The following is a 5,063-nucleotide window of genomic DNA, read 5'->3' as shown; positions in this document are numbered from 1 at the left end:
CTTTCAATAAACTGTGAAGAAAAAACAAAGAGACTTGTACCAGTTACTTTAAAATGGCAATAATTTGAAGGTGCTGAGCGATATACAGCATTAGAAATGTCAACTGTAGCTCACCACTGTGAGACAGATGGCATTTAGCATGCATTTTTGACAACTTTGCCTGGACTCTTCCCACAATCCATCATGACTGGGACTTCTGCTTAGATTCCAGACCTCTGAGAAGCAACAGACTGTTTTAACAACCTGGCACCAAAGTCAAGCATGTTTCCTATCCTCCCCCTCTGGCTGACTGACTGACCCTTAAGCCACGGAGAGGTTACTTAAATGAGCAAGAGGTTTGAAGTGTTGATAATTTCTGACCCACTAAAGGATGGAATCTATTATCTATAGTACAGTATAAACAAACCAGAAGCTTCTCCTTTTTAATAAAATTAAACTATTTTCTAGTCATGCTAAATGGCAAGATGTCAGTGTATTTTTTATTATTATTATTTTTGTTATTATTATCATCAGCCTGGAACGAAGAAGAAACCTATAGTGAATAAATCTTTAAAAACTTATAAGGATAATCTTATAAGCATAAGAATGCACATGAAGGATATAAATAAGAAGAACACCAACATTATCATTAATATTATTATTAATAATAATAGCCTTAACATATATTCTTATGTAAATTAGATTGACCTTGTAATTTTTTATGATATACTAGCTATAGGTTTCCTCTTCTTCCCAGGCCTATGGAATTGGTGTCATAGTATTATAGTGAAGGAGCTTGATAGGCAAATAAATAAACACACACATACATACACACACATATAAAAGCAGAACTAAACATTTTTATACATCTCTAAATATATTTAAAACAACATTTTCCACAAAACATGATGTGGCATAAAAGTCTTACTAAGCCTTCTTTGAAAACAAACTATATAACACATGGGGAGAATGCTTTTTTCACTTCTAAAGAAGTAAGCCATCCCACACACAGCTTACTGTTATTAATCATTGGTATTGTGACAACAGCAGAGAGTCCCATTCTTGGGTCACTATGCTGGGCTAAGTACAGAAACAAAGCTAGTCCCCATCCCCGAAACTTACAGTCTAAATAAAGCCTTAAAAATGACTAAAATTTTCACATTACTGCAGTGTGTCTGCCCCTCCATTTCTCTTCTCTAAAAAGGAGATGATTAAATTGATTATATACAATTAAAATGGTATATAAAGGGCAGGCTAAAGTATCAGCTTTAAGCACAGTGAGAAAAATGAATCATGTAAAATATATGTATGTATGTATATGCTGTATTCTATTTTATATTTTAACTGCAGAATTATACTAAAGCCCTTTTGACCAAATTTTCCCAGATGCCTCTGTTGCTTTTCATAATGCAGGTAAATGAACCAGTGTGATAATGAGTTCTCAAACCTTGTTAGTAGAAAATGTATTAAGTGCCTTGGGCATGTTGATGGGGCCGCGAGTGACATCCAGGTCAGGAAGCCTCAGTTAACGATAAGAAAGGGGCCTGGTTGCAATGGGGGAAAAAATCCTTTTTTAAGACCCAAACTTTGCTCAGCCTGTTTGATCTTGACAAACTGACACCTTCTAGGGAGCACCCATGCACCTTCTCACAGCACCTGATCCTTTTAAGGGTGCAATGCAATATTAGCACTGTTCGGTGTGCAAATACATATACATGATTTACAAGATAATCCCTGACATTTCAAATAGGAATCCATGGTGTCAAAAAACATTCTGACCTATTGTGGGCTTCCTGAGTTTTTTGCAATCATTTTTCTGTAGTCAAGAAATGAGTGAAAGCTAAGAGCTGGCATTTTCCAAGGGGTATCTTCAGTCTAAGGGGAGTTGCCTTGTGTCTCAAAAGGTTGAGATCCCCTGGTTTAGGTTGTCAAAGGATATGTCTCTACACCACTTTCCCAGCGCTCTTTGTTGAAAGCACCAGTGAGAATCCTGGCCCTGCCCACCTGCTCCAGCTGTCATGCCCAATCCAGAAATAAGTTTGTGAAGCTGCTGTAAGGGGACACCCCATCACAGCTCTCCGCTACTGCACAGACAAGTTGCTCAAGAGCAGTGGGTGAGCAGCGTGCCAAGGTGGCTCCACCACCATCATTCTGAGTCGAGCATGTGCAAAACTGGAACAGGATGGGGCCATGCTTCTTGGTGGTGCTTTGAAGAATACCAGGGAAGCAGTGGGGATATGTCCTTAGAAGAGCCTCCTACCTATTGAATGAATCATGAAGATCGATAGTGAGTCCGTTAGTTAACTACCTGGCAGCCAGTTATCCATCAAGCAGTAACTGAGTTCAATCAAGATTTGTCCTGGACATGTCTGATTGGACTGAACCACAGCCAGTAAGAGAAACAAAGCCTAGTGGCTGGCAGAGTGATGCTTTTATAACACCCAGGACTAAAGTGCAGCAAAAAAGAAGTGCTTGTAACTTTAAAAAGGTAGGAATCCAGCCAACTGAACCAGTTATCTTTTGTTTACTGAGCAATTAAGCCCTTGTAGAGTAATTCACCTAGTGCAGTGGAAAGCAAAAGGTTTTCCTTTGTTGAAAATTTCACCATGGCAACGAAAAAGGGTGATGTTAAAAATGTTGTGGTTGAATATGTAGCTAAACATGGAACTGTGTCCACAGTGTGGGATGCTGAGGGTGTAGAAAACCCATGAGAACTTATTAGTAATTTGTTTAAACAAACAGTAGAAGGAACAATAAAAGGTAAAAAAAAAATTTTTAAAGGATCTCTGGTGCTATAAAAACATGGGAGGTAAAGGAAAAGGTGAAATCTAATAAGAGGCAAATTGAAGATTAGCAGCAGATGCTGGATTGAAGCAACTATCTTAACAGTTCAAGGTAACCAGCCACCCTGAGCCTTTGCTGGCAGGGAGGGTGTATAAATCTGATAAATAAATTCACCACTAAAAACAAAAAACAAAACAAAAATCTGCATGCCAGCTCCAGGAGTATTAGATTCAACTTGCCCTGGAGAGAAATGAAAAACAACAGGGTAAGCGGGACCCAAATGATCTAAAAGGTGCTAACAGGATAGTACAAGTGCAACAAACAAAACTGGGAGGTCCACTTACCCATAAAGAATTCAATCAGAAACAGCAGGAACTGGGGAATCAAATCCAAGTTCGAGGAGGACAGTTTGCTGCACTAAATGCTTGGTTGGTGGCCCAGTGCACCTCCTCCAAATGAAATGGATTGACAAAAATTAAAAAGTTGTGGACTATGACAGCAAACAAGGCAAGCCTCAGATAATGGAACTCAGTTGTGAGAGTCTTCCAGTAGCCATGGTGACTAAAAACAAAACCAATAAAGTCAACTAAAACATATAATGGAAATACCACTGGAGCAGAGTTATTTTTTGGACGGTGGTGATACCTGGGCCTGTGTGAAACGGCTAGTATTCACTTTGGATTCAGATTCGGCCGATTCGAGGAACAGTGATTCAATTCGGTGATTTGAATCACTGTCCAGAATCGATTTGGCCAAATCTGGTTCAGAGATTTGCCAGGCCCATCCCCTGCCCGCTCTCCCAGCCCAGCATTTGCAACTCTGCCTGCCCCAGCTCCTGGCACTTGGGAAAAAAAAAGCCCCGACTCAGCGGGTGCTGCCAGGCGGGAGGCAATCCCCGCTGCCCCCCACTGACGCATGCTGCGTAGCAGGCTCTGCACGAGCCCCCCGACCCCTCCCCTCACTCCCCCAGCACCCTCACAGGTGCCCCACCTGCCACAGCTCTGGCCCTTTAAGGAAAAAAAATGAGAAAAACCCCCACACTTACCAGTTCTTGCCGACAGGGGTGATCCCCCCTCTGCACAAGCCCCCCGAAGCCCCGAGGATGCTGCAGGAGCCGTGAGTCTGGGGATTTTCTCAGGGTTTGTTTTTTTTCTTAATGGGCCAGAGCTGGGCTGGGCAGGGCTCCTATGGAGGGGCTGGAGGAGGGGGGCTCGTGCAGAGCCCCCCATCCAGTGTGGGGCAGCAGGGATTGTCTCCCCCCTGCCTGGCAGCACCAGTGAGTGGGCTTTTTTTTTTAAGGGCTGGGAGCTGGGGCAGCCACAGGGAGGGCCTGGGGGAACAGGCAGAGGATGTGGCCTGGCAGGGATCCCCCCACGGTCCTTGCTGCAGCCACTGGGGACTGTCCGAATCATCAAAGCTCTCCAAATCTTTTCTGAAGATTCGGAGAGTTTCGAATTGATTTGGACCTTTTAATTGGCCCCCTGATTCGATTCAGATTTGGAGATTCGGCCACCAAATCAGGCCGAATCTCCTCCAAATAGAATCAGCACCCAAAGCTTTGCACAGCCCTAGTGATACACTCATTGATGGGATATCTAATGAGTGTGACGAATTCCCTTTCTTCTAACCAACCCCGATTAGCATATGCAATTCCAATTCTGATAACAATGTAGGCTCAGTTTTTAAATAGGAACTGGCAAGGAAATGTTGCAGAATACGAGGATAATGCAGCTAAAGATCTTCCTAACCCTGATTCCTAGGAATATCTTCCAAGCAAACCTGCAGCAAAGTCTAATTGTTAAATCTTTATCGCTTGTTATATAACATGTGAGAAGAATGCAGAAACTCCAGTGAAGCGCTAACAAAATACTGGGTAAGTAAATGAGTTCAATCAAGGTGTGCAACCCCCAGTCTGTGGACCAGATCTAGCTCACAGAGGCAGGTGGAGGTCTGATCCTGGCACCTGGGCCCCAATCCAGCCCATGGCCTGGCTTCATGCCATTCATCCAGCCCATGGGGCCAAAAGGTGGAACACCACTGAGTTAATAAAAATGAGTAAACAATACCTCAAGAATGGGTACAGGGTTTTGGAAAATGCTTTGGAAATATTTTGGAAACTACCTCATAAATGGTAGGAAAGAATACCCTGAGGAAGCAAAGAAACTCTATGAAATTGTAAGCTGTGGTCAAGGTAATGCACTAATGGACACCAAACAGTAATGCAGGGAACATCCTGCCAATTATCATGACAGGCTGCCTGACGTTGGGAGCATGCATAAGGCACCAAGCTATGATAACAG

The 5,063-nt window shown here is 42.8% G+C and overlaps 1 long non-coding RNA gene across 1 annotated transcript in view; it reads right to left on the bottom strand.

Annotated features, from left to right (window-relative positions):
* Positions 1-2,800: 2,800 nt before the first annotated feature.
* Positions 2,801-5,063, bottom strand: part of LOC112550661 — a 2,753-nt gene continuing 490 nt past the window's right edge. Inside the window, exons 3-4 of the long non-coding RNA XR_003094613.1 lie at positions 3,108-3,324; positions 2,801-3,003 (exon numbers count right to left, since the gene is read on the bottom strand). This is a non-coding gene — a long non-coding RNA (uncharacterized LOC112550661). The remainder of the gene's footprint in view (positions 3,004-3,107; positions 3,325-5,063) is intronic.

This window comes from Alligator sinensis, unplaced genomic scaffold, assembly GCF_000455745.1.
Source record: "Alligator sinensis unplaced genomic scaffold, ASM45574v1 scaffold215_3, whole genome shotgun sequence".
In the NCBI taxonomy this organism is placed as follows: Eukaryota; Metazoa; Chordata; order Crocodylia; family Alligatoridae; genus Alligator; species Alligator sinensis.
The sequence above is the reverse complement of the archived record's forward strand: the minus strand, read 5'-3'. Positions and strand labels throughout refer to the sequence as shown.